The 11,846-nt window shown below is 50.8% G+C and overlaps 1 pseudogene; it reads left to right on the top strand.

Annotated features, from left to right (window-relative positions):
- Positions 1-3,725: 3,725 nt before the first annotated feature.
- LOC132225963 (transcription factor EB-like) lies at positions 3,726-8,671 on the top strand (annotated as a pseudogene).
- The last annotated feature ends 3,175 nt before the right edge of the window (positions 8,672-11,846 follow it).

The following is an 11,846-nucleotide window of genomic DNA, read 5'->3' as shown; positions in this document are numbered from 1 at the left end:
CATCTCCCTTCCTTTCTCTAAAGTCAATAAAAACATATATGAAAATAAACAAATAAATTATACAGTTTACATCCTGTGGTGTGGGATATTAACTTGATGCAACAGTAGCCTCCAGTCATGCTATCCAAGAAGTCACAGGACAGAAAGGCTCACAAACCAAATTAAGATGTTCAAACCACATTTATCAAATCAATTGGAAGCACAGTGAGAATCAAGGTAAAAGAGATGGAGCCACTTAAAAGACTTTAAAGTTATTTACAAATAACATATATTTGTAACAATGTTTCAAACTGCAAGCTCAGAGGCCGGCAAGGCAGGCGGGGAACGTGCACCAGGCCTCTATCCTATATAGTAAAAGGGTAATATGCCTCCCAGCACTGGGATCAGCAGAGCTGCGAGGCCTCCCGGCACCGGGATCAGTGTGACAGGGGGCAGCGCCCAAACCCCCTGATCGCCCTGAGGCTCTGTGTGTGACAGGGGGTGGGGCCACAACCTCCCTATCCACTCTGCTCTGTTCGTGACAGGGGAAGGCGCCCCAACCCCCTGATCAGCCCTGCTCTGTGCCTGATAGGAGGGAGCTCCCCAACCCCCTGATCGCCCTGTGGCTCTGTGTGTGACAGGGTGCAGCGCCCCAACCCCCTGATTGGCCCTGCTCTATGGGTGATAGAGGGCAGCATCCCAACCCCCCCTCCACGGGCCCTGCTCTGTGTGTGATGGGGTAGAGCCATAACCTCCCCATCGGCCCTGCCCTGAGTGTGACAGTGGCGGCGCCCCAACCCCCTAATCCGCCCTGCTCTGTGCATGACAGGGGGTGGCGCCACAACCTCCCCATCGACCCTGCCTTGAGTGTGACAGGGGGCGGTGCCCCAGCCCCCCAAACGGCCCTACCCTGAGCGTGACTGAGGGTGGCATCGCAACCTCCGGATCCACCCTGCTCTGTGCATGACAGGGGGCGGCGCCCCAAATCCCCAATCGGCCCTGCTCTGAGCCGACCAGGGGCTGCACCTAGGGATTGGGTCTGCCCTCTGCCACCCGGGAGCGGGCCTAAGCCAGCAGGTCGTTATCTCCCGAGGGGTCCCAGACTGCAAGCGGGCACAGGCCGGGCTGAGGGACCCCCTCCCCCCCCCCCGCCCCCCCCCGCCGCTGAGTGCACAAATTTTTGTGCACCGGGCCTCTAGTCCTATATAATAAAAGAGAAACATGCAAATTAATGGTCCTGCCACTATGCTCAAGCCACACCTACCAGCCACGCCACCATCCAATGAGGAGTGAGTATGCAAATTAACCCTACAAAGATGGTGGGTAATTTGCATACACAGAGCAGAGTGGGAGAGCCGGCAGCTTGGGAGGGACATGGCTGCCTCGGTCGCTCCCTCGAGGGGGGGAACATGGCTCCCTCGGTCACCTGACGGAGAGCAGAGCAGGAGAGCCAGAGGCTTGGGGGGACATGGCTCCCTCTGCTGGGGAAAACCCAGAGTGTGGGGAGCACCAGGAATGCTGGGAATCGTAGTTCTGATGGCAGCCCCAGGACCAGAAACGGAAAACCAGAGCACAGGAGCACCAGGAATGCTGGGAATTGTAGTTCTGGTGGCTGATGAATCTAGACCAGTGGTTCTCAACCTGTAGGTCGCGACTCCTTTGGGGGTTGAATGATCCTTTCACAGGGGTCGCCTAAAACCATCGGAAAATACATATATAATTACATATTGTTTTTGTGATTAATCACTATGCTTTAATTATGTTCAATTTGTAACAATGAAATTGGGGGTCACCACAACATGAGGAACTGTATTAAAGGGTCGCAGCATTAGCAAGGTTGAGAACCACTGCACTAGAGCAAAGTGAGCCTGGAGCAAGTTACTGTTGTGGTGGGGGATGGAGGGAAAGCAAAGGTGAGAGACATAAGTAAAATCAGAGTGTCTAGGAAAAATTAAAGGGAAGATACTCTAAAACTTCCAGGAAATCTCCACCAATGGAGCAAAGAAAAAAAATGCCTCTATTATTCTGTGAGCAACAAACCAAACTGGGTTGGGGGTCTCAAACAATTCGCTCATAGGATTGCAAAGACAGACAGAAACTCCTGGATTGGAGAGGGCTCCCCTGAGGGCTCCCAGATTGGAGAGGGTGCAGGTTGGGCTGAGGGACCCCCCCTCCACCCTCTCCACCCTCACCCCCACCCTTAGTGCATGAATCTTCGTGCACCGGGCCCCTAGTACTAGTATATCTGCCATCAACTTTAGCATAAAAATACTGCAGCCTGTTTCTTCAGGTCTTCATTTCCTTATGAAGGCACCCATGTCATGTAAAACATATTAAATACATTTGTATGCTTTTCTCCTGTTAATTTGTCTGTTTAACACATCACCCAAATTCTTTAAAAATATCAGTGAACACATTCACTCATCTCAAAACCCTCCACTGGCTCTTTGTTTCACTCAGAGGACAAGTTAATGCCTACTCACTCCGCTCCAGACACACTGGTTTTGCTGCTACTGCAATTCTTCATGTACTAGCTGCTCCCTCTGCTGGGAAGACTCTGGCTAGATGTCCCCATGTCTGACTTCCTGACCTCCCTTACCCTCTCCTTAAAACTTACCCTTGCCATTCTAATTTCCAACTTGTACCTCTCTCCCACGATCTGCATTCTCTTTCCCATTATATTTTGTTCATAGCATGTATCTTCCAATATACTAATAATTTTACTCATCCACTCAACAAATATTTGTGCCAGGCATTATTTTAAGAAGTTGGGATGTGAGGCCTTAGCCCTGCTCAGTTGGTTAGAGCATCGTCCCAATATGCCAAGGTTGCAGGTTCAAACCCCCATCAGGGTACATACAAGAAGCAACAATGAGCCCTAACCGGTTTGGCTCAGTGGCTAGAGCGTCGGCCTGCGGATTTAAGGGTCCCAGGTCCGATTCCAATCAAGGGCATGTACCTGTGTTGTGGGCACATCCCCAGTGGGAGGTGTGCAGGAGGCAGCTGATTTTTTTTTTTTTTTTTTTTTTTTAAATATATTTTATTGATTTTTTACAGAGAGGAAGGGAGAGAGATAGAGAGATAGAAACATCGATCAGCTGCCTCATGCACACCCCCTACTGGGGATGTGCCCGCAACCCAGGTACATGCCCTTGACCGGAATCGAACCTGGGACCTTTCAGTCCGCAGGCCGACGCTCTATCCACTGAGCCAAACCGGTTTCGGCAGGAGGCAGCTGATTGATGTTTCTCTCTCATTGATGTTTCTAACTCTCTATCCTTCTCCCTTCCTCTCTGTAAAAAAATCAATAAAATATATATTTTTTTTAAAAAGCAACAATGAATGCATAAGTGGAACAAACAACAAATCAATGCCTCTCTATCCCTCTGCTCTTTAAAATCAATAAGTAAAAATTAAGAGTATTTAATCTCATCAAAGAAGTTCCTACCTTTCATCTATAAATTCATATACTGTGAATATTTTCATACTCAGAATAACACACCTCAAAGTATTAGACATCTATATATATAAAAGCCCAAGTGACCAGCAGACTGGCTGGAGCTCATGCAGGAGCTGCCCCCTGGTGGTCAGTGCACTCCCACAGCAGGAAAAGTGCTCAGCTAACAGATGGACATCAAACACCGGGCTCACGGCTGGCGAGTGCAGCTGGGGCAGTGTGAGCCTCTCCTGAGGACACTCCCCCTGGGTGCCAGAGTGGTGGCAGCGGCAGGTGCAGTGGAGCCGGGATGAACGGGAGAGGCATGAACAATGGGCTAGAGACCGACGAGCTGGCGGGTAAGGCCGGGCTGCAGCGTGCGAAAGTCCACTGATCCCCATGGGTGAGGCCAAGGGACCCCACTGGTGCACGAATCCATGCACTGGGCCTCTAGTATATAAATACTAATCCAGGAATAAAAATAAGTATAAGCATATAACAATAGAATTACTCTAGACAAGGTAAATAAAATTAAAAAACAAAAAATACTGAACACAGAGTACAATAACTGTAAATTAAAATTAGGTGAAAGATAAAATAATATTGCATTATAAAATTTTATATTTAATGTTTTGTAAATTATGATTAAGAAACAGGTTCTTCAATGGCAAATTAAATCTTAAATAAATGTTTGTAAACAATTTTTCTTCTGAATAACAGACTTTTGAATCTTTTTGGTCTCCAAAGGCAAGGATAATACCATATTAATGCTTAAATGTCTAAATTGTCCTCTTATCTATAAGACTACCCTTAATATTTGGGCCTAGAGCAAAGAAAACAAAAAAATAGTCCTCCTTTCTTCCAAAAGTATAAATTTGCAATTGATAAGGTCATGTTTTGTTAAGTCTTAGATAGCAAATTTTTAAAAGTATTCTCCTTTAAGCAGTCAGAAGACAATAGAAAAGATGTTGCTCATGACCTTTACTCTTGGGATTAACCTCTTTGACCTCTTCAGATTTAGGATCTCTAAATTTTTCTGCTATTTCAAAAATATCAGCAGGAAAAAAAAATAGTGGCAGGATTTACAAGTTTTAAGGGAGAGGAAAAAGAGAACAAAACTAAAATAATCTTGGAAGCAAATGGACGTATTTATTCTTTCTGAATACTTGTGACTTATCATGTACAAATATAAAATGTATATATGCCCACGTGGCAACGAAAGCACTTCTTTTCACTGATGGTTCGTTCTCTTGGGGATCATATGCACCCCCAGCCTATTCCAGCTTCTAAAGGCTGTCCTCATTCCTGGCTCCAGGCTCCCCTCACTTTACCTTTTCTGTCTCTGCTTCTGTTGTCACAGTCTTTTCTGTCTGACCCTCCAACTTCCCTCTTACAAGGAGCTTTGTGGTTACCTGGATAATCCAGGATAATCCTCTGATCTCAAATCTTTTGATGTAAAGACTTTCAAACCTGTAGACAATTTTTATAAAAATTCATTTGAGCCAAAGAGAGGATATGCCTGGAAGTAAGATTTCAATGGACTGAGAAAAATGCTCCTGAGAATGGTAGTTTGCAGAATCTTTTATGCATTTGAAATTAAGGAAGCAACAGAAGGAAGATTATGTGGAGCCAGGAGAAAGCAAAGTGGGGATTGGATTACAGGATACTTAAGATTATGTGCTCTCTTAAGGGTTAATACGCCCTTTGAGGTGTATTATTTCTGGTACTTCACGGGTATCTTTTTTTAATTTATTATTATTTTGTAATGTTTTTATTGACTTCAGGGACAGGAAGGGAGGGGAGATAGAAACATCAATGATGAGAGAGAATTATTGATCACCTACCTGATGCATGCCCCTCACTGGGGATTGAGCCCGAAACCATGTGCCCTCACTAGGAATCAAACTGTGACCTCCTGGTTCCTAGGTCAATGCTCAACCACTGAGCAACACTGGCTGGGGAAAAAATGCTTTTATAAATTAATTTTAGAATCTTGAGTCTCAGATGCCCAACACGGTACTGCTGGCCAGGGAGGGTGGCGGTGCCAGAGGGAGGGGCCAAGGTCCTACCTGGCTCTGAGTCTGGAGAGAACCAGAACCGGGGTCGCCTCCATCAAATCATGTAACGAGGGCCGGGGCCCGGGAGCACTAGAATCCCAAGGGGCCTGTGTCCACCTGCGTACACGATGGGGCTTCGCAGGGACCAGCACCTGGGCCGCTGGGGAGGCTCCCTGGTGGGTGGGGCCTGACGCACGGTGCTGGGCCTCCGCAGAGGGGGTCAGGGAGCATTCCCGGGGGCAGCAGTGGCCACAAGGAGGCCCAGAGCTGGTGAGCTCCTTTGGGTCCCAGGGCTCCCTTCCTCTCCAAACCTAGGGCCCAGCGGGCACAGGGCCGGGTCCTCACTCCATGGGGTGAGTGACATGGGCGGCTCGGTCCCCTTCCTCCAGAGCCTCTGGCAGTGAGAATGCTCCCCGGGCCTCCTGGGCAGAGGGAGGCGGCAGGTGGGACGGAGCCAGGCTTGGAATCAAGAGGCCTGGCTTCTGGCTTTGGCTGTGACCTTGGGAAGTCTCTTCACTCTTCGAGTCCTTGCTCTCAGCTGCAAAATAGGGACGATGCCTTCTCCTCACAGGATGGTGGGAAGATTAAACTGAAGCATGGTAGCAATCATCTCAGGTAGAAACTATAGTTTACCTTTAACCCTGCGGTTTGGCTTCTGTGCTTATTTGCTTTGTTTAACAATAGAAAAGTTATTTTGATTTTCTGAATTGTATAAATCATCCCGTTCGATTGAATACCCTATTGATTGTAATGTGAATATCCCATGGGTTGTGGTCATACTGGCCTTAGAAAGCACATTTTCCTTTACCTGGGAAGGACAGCACAGTTATCCCAAGGTCAGAGGGCTCTAGCTAACGTGTCCTTGTTGACTCAGTGTTCCAGAGACCCAAAACTGTAATTTAGATAACATGCCTAAGTTTAACCCAGGTTCCTCATTCCAGACCCGAGGGCTCTAGATAATGTGTTTCTGTCAATTCAATGACCCCAAGAACCAAAACTATAATTAACATGCTGCTCTGCTTCTGTAAACTGCTTTTTGGCAAACCAGGTTCCTCATTCCACACCATGAGATGTAATCAATACCTTTGTGATCTTTGCCTATATAAGTCTGGCTTTGCCACCATCTTATCGCTATGAGATTTGAGAATGGTCCCTCATAGTCCCAAATTGCAATAAATGTGACTCTTTAATTCGACTTCTTGAGGCGTCCTTCTGTGATTCGCGGGGTACGTTACAACAAATGCAGCAAGAAACGGGGGGCTAGCTGCACACAAAGGTGACGCATGTTTACACCGAGCAGGTGAAGGTGCAGGCATCCCCACCCCTTTTGGGGGTTCTGAACCTCTGCTGTTCACTGCTGCCCCTCGAGCCTGAGCCTGCCGCCCTGGCCCCTGGCCCCTGCCACTGTGGAAACTCCGCCCCGCGCCCCCACATCTCACAGTGGGGACACAAGGAGTCCCTCCTCTATCCCCAGCCAATGAGACATTTCCCAGTAGCTCAGCAGGAGCTGCCCAGGGCATGAGGTCTAGGGAGGGAGAGGACCTGTGCCCTGTGAGTGCCTGTGCCCCGTGAGGGCTCTGGGCCTGTGATGTGTTCTGTATGTTTCTGTGCAGGAGCTGGGGATCTTTCCAGAGCCCAAATCTGCTCCTGCCAGGCACTTGCTTACACCCCCACTGGCTGCCCATCCCCAAATCCCAGGTCTTTGCAAGTTGAGCCCAGGGTACCAGGTTCAGCCTCACCTCCTGCCCGGCCCTGGGTCACTGCACTCCTACAGGCAGCCCCCATCCGCCCCTGTAGGACCCTCCTCTCAGTTCTGCTCAGGACTTCAGTTCCACGCCCTCCAGGAAGCATTCCAAAAACTTCGGAGTAGGTTAGGTGCCCCGCCCCGGGACCTCCTAAAGCCTGGGGAGCAGATCCTCTCCCAAACTTATACCTGGCTGCTCACTGCCTCCTCGAGGCTCCACGTGGAGGCTGAACTCTTGGGGCCTGTGGCTTGGTCAGCCCTGGACTCCGTACACCCTGAGGTGGAATTGCTGGCTGGAGAGGCCCCGAGTGAATTCCGACCCTGCTGGTGCTGGCAGCAGGCCCCTTAGAGCAATGGGCCCTAGGGAGAACCCCTCACGGAGAGGTGGCTGCTCACCAGGCCTCCCTCTCCACCTCACCCCCCAGCTACCGCTGTCCAGCAGCCACCTGAATGTGTACAGTGGTGACCCTCAGGTCACAGATTCCCTGGTGGGTGTCACCAGCAGCTCCTGCCCAGCCGACCTGACCCAGAAGCATGAGCTTACAGATGCTCAGAGCCGGGCCCTGGCCAAGGAGCGGCAGAAGGACATTCACAACCTAATTGGAAGGAGACGGAGGTTCAACATTAACGACCGCATCAAGGAGTTGGGAACGCTGGTCCCCAAGGCCAGTGACCTGGACGTGCCTGGAACAAGGGCACCATCCTCAAGGCCTCTGTTGATTACATCCGGAGGATGCAGAAGGACCTTCAGAAGCCCCGGGAGCTTGAGAACCACTCTCGGCGCCTAGAGATGCCCAATAAACAGCTCTGGCTGCGAATCCAGGAGCTGGAGATACAGGCTCGAGTGCCCGGCCTCCCCGCCACCTCCCGTCCGGCGTGAACATGGCCGAGCTGGCCCAGCAGGTGGTAAAGCAGGAGCTGCCTAGTGAGGAGGGTCCGGGGGAGGCCTTGCTATCGGGGACCGAGCTCCCCAACCCGGAGTCACTGCCGGCTCTGCCACCCCAGGCCCCCGCTGCCCCCGCTGGCCCAGCCACCATCCCCATTCCACCATCTGGACTGAAGTCACAGCCTGAGCTTCGGCTACCCTGAACCGACGGGGCAAGAGCACGGCTCCCTGTTCCCCAACCTGTCCAAGAAGGACCTGGACCTCATGCTCCTGGACAACTCCCTGCTGCCGCTGGCCTCCGACCCCCTCTTCTCCACCATGTCCCCCGAGGCCTCCAAGGCCAGCGGCTGCAGGAGCAGCTTCAGCATGGAAGAGGGCGATGTGCTGTGACCCTGGGACGGGCAGGCCTGGGGGCTGCGAGGGCAGGGCCGCCTCCCTCCCCCCTTCAGGCTGCACTTGTGTGTGAAGTAGCCACCTGCCCTGCCTCACTCCTCCCTTCGGCCCCTTGTTTGGACTTAGTGCCCTCTTGGCAGCCTATGGGGTCAGGAGAAGCCCCATCCAGCTCAGTACTCCACTGGGGGGTGGGGGGAGCAGCCCTCTGATGGGCTGAGCAGGAGGAGGTCGTGAACCTGGCCCCAGGGGGTGTGCTGGAGGTGAGAGGAGGCCCTGGAGGGTCCTGTCTTCTGAGCCTGAGCTCCCACCCCCACCAGTGAGACTCATTGGAGCAGGGGGTTCAGCAAGTTCCTTCTCTGAAGCAGTGACTGGTCCAGGGGGAGCCCAAACCTTCTTTTCTGGAACTCAGATGGCAACAAGCTCATCCTCCAGCCTGGCCGCCCCCCTCACACAGGTGGGGCGCCCCCAGCCCCCCTTTGGTGCTAACAGCTCTCCACCAGGCGGTGTGAGGGCGGGGATGGCCGGCAGAGGGTGCCGGGTTCAGGCTGGTGTGGGGTCTCTGCTGGAAGGCAGCTCCCCTCCAGTCTCCCCACTTTGTGCCTTTAGTAAACACTGTGCTTTGTAAACCAATAATAATAATAATTTTAAATGGTAAAAAAAGAAACAAAGAAAAAGTTTATTTGAGCCAAACTGGCAACATATGCTTGGGAGCAAGATCTCAAATGCTCCAGAGAATAACAGTTTTGGAGCTTCTTTGACGTATTTGAAATTAAGGCAGGAACATAAGGAAGATTACCTGTAGGTGGGGAAAAGCAAGGTGAGTTTACAAGACTTTATGCTCTCTTGAGGGTTAATACCCACTTTGAGGGAGATTAGTTTTGGTGTTTCTAAGGTGTGTTAACCTAGATTCAGAAGAATAATGGACAGGGCTAGCTTAAACCCTTTCACTAAAAAAGTTACATGCGGGGGTGTGTGGCTCTCCACCATGGCCTGCCCAGTTAGGAATGTATGATCAGCCCGTGACACTACTTTCCATAGAACTATGGTGGGCAGTTAGACAGACACGGGCAGAACAGGACCACGGGCCAGTTACAGAAGGTCTCCAGGGCAGAATGCCCCAGACACCTAGCAATGGAAAAAACTGGTAGAACAAGTATTGGAGAGAAGTATTGTTAATCAGGACCTCGCCCCTAAGACCCTCCCCTTCACCCTCTCTTCCCATCACACGGGTGGGATTCTCCCAACCTTTTCTCCCCTGGTACGTGGTGAAACCATGTGATAGACCCCCCTCCCACCCCCTAAAGACAAGGGGGCTGGAGGAAAGCCCCATCTCACTCCCATACAAGAACAGAAGATGAGTGGACAGACCCCGATGTGTCAGTTTGAAGGAGAAAGCCGTTACCCTCCGCCCTCCGAGGGGTTAAAAGCAGCCCTTAGCCCTCTCTCCAGGGCAGCTCTTCCAGCCGCCCGCTGGACATTAATCTCCCAGTGTACTTTCTCTTTACTTGCCTAATAAGTCTCTAGCGACTTTGAGTCTTGGCCCTGAATTCTTTTCTTAGCCAGAACCCCAGTGCCAGATTGCTGACCCCAGGTCTGGTGTGGCACCAGCACCTATAACAGGACCCCTGTTTTTTTTTGTCCACAGGCTAAACTGTAGATTCTCCAAAAGGGAAGGCAGGGCAGTAAGTGAGGGAAATGACAGGCACCCGGCTTGCCTCTCATCTCTGCACTGGATCCCCAGAGCCACTTGGTGCCCCAACAGCATTGCTGTGGGTTCTGTGGCACCCCAAAAGTAGAGGAAGAAACCAGTCTTTCCTGAAATCTCATCCCACACCACACTGCGCATGCTGACAGTATTCGCTACTCTGTTCTGATAAACCTCACTGACTAGTTAACCAGTTCATCTATGACTCCAGCCAGCTCTACTCACACGGAAAACTGAGAAATCTGTCCCTCACACTGCCCTCTGCCCATGAACCCTGACCTGCACGCTGCTCTCTAGCGGGCTGTCATATTGCAAAGTCATTCCATGTTTTCCACTAGGACATTAAATCATTCACAATAGAGGCAAGATTCCATCCCTGGGAATATTGAGTCTTCATTGTGGAATGTCAAGAACTAGGGTGGATCCCCAGAAAGGAAGGCAACTTTAGACGGGGGGGGGGGGGGGGGGGGGGGACAGAGCTGCCCACACGCGGCTCGCCCCACCTTGCCTGTCGGGCTTCACGGGCGGCAATGAGGAAAAGGCCCTGGAAGGCTGGGGAACCTCCTGCTGGGATGGCTCCAGGCTCGGCGGGCGGCCCCCGCGAAGGGCATCCAAGGGAAGGTGGACCCGCAGGGGCGGAGTGTCCCAGGCCCCCTGGGGCCGCCCCGCCAGACGCGGTCAGAGAGCAGCGGAGGGTACGCCTCATATGATTCATTAACCCGGGGTCTGGACAATGTTCCAAAATGAGGGCCTCCTGTCTCCCTTCCCAGGCTTTCCCTCTGTTAACGTAAAAAAACCATTGAAACCTGTAAAGAATTTTTGTGAGTTTATTTGAGCCAAACTGTCGACATATGCCGGGAAGCAGAACCTCAACGAATTGAGATAGTGCTCCGGAGAATGGCAGGGTTACATCCGTATTTATACATGAAATTCATTGGTGACACATTTAAGGAGGTGGGATTAAGCGAAGTGGGGGAAACCTCTGTGACAGGATAAAAAGTAAATGATGGACACATACTTAGGTGGGTGCAGGAACAATTAACATGATAAATGAAAGAATCTGCTGCATCTGTCCTGGGCTCAGCACACCTGGTTGTGCCCCAGGGGCTCCAGATACAGGGAAATCACAAGTTACCCAGATATTTCAAGAGTATGTTATCATAGATGCAAAAAGACAGATAGGCTCAGTTACAGTAAAGGTTGACCTTATCAGTGAAGGTAACTGCCCACCATAACTGCTTTTAGTTAAGGTTTAATTTCAGACCATCCTTTGTGGTTACTTTAGGTCTCCGAGTCTGCAAAACTGCCATGCAGGCCTCCCCTGAGCTTGTCAGGTCAGCACGTGGCCCCTTTCGTCCACACCTCTTTGGAATACTTTTCACTAACAGACCCTATATTTTGGATCTATGATTTGTTGTCGTCTGTTCCCACCAGAATGCATGCTCGTTGAGATCAAAACTTGGATTTTTGCCTGCGACTCTCTCCCCAGACCTGAAGCCAACCAGGTACCTGATGTGAAAAGATTTCTCATCTCAAGAAGACACCTGGAGAGCATTCAATAAATACTTGTTAAATGAAGAAGAAGAAGAAGAAAAAGACACCTGGAGAGAAAAGGTGCGGTCAGCAGATAAGAGAGAAAGTGCAGC

The sequence above is a fragment of the Myotis daubentonii genome, chromosome 2 (assembly GCF_963259705.1).
Source record: "Myotis daubentonii chromosome 2, mMyoDau2.1, whole genome shotgun sequence".
In the NCBI taxonomy this organism is placed as follows: Eukaryota; Metazoa; Chordata; class Mammalia; order Chiroptera; family Vespertilionidae; genus Myotis; species Myotis daubentonii.
Note: the sequence above shows the minus strand (reverse complement) of the source record. Positions and strands in the feature narration are given on the sequence as shown.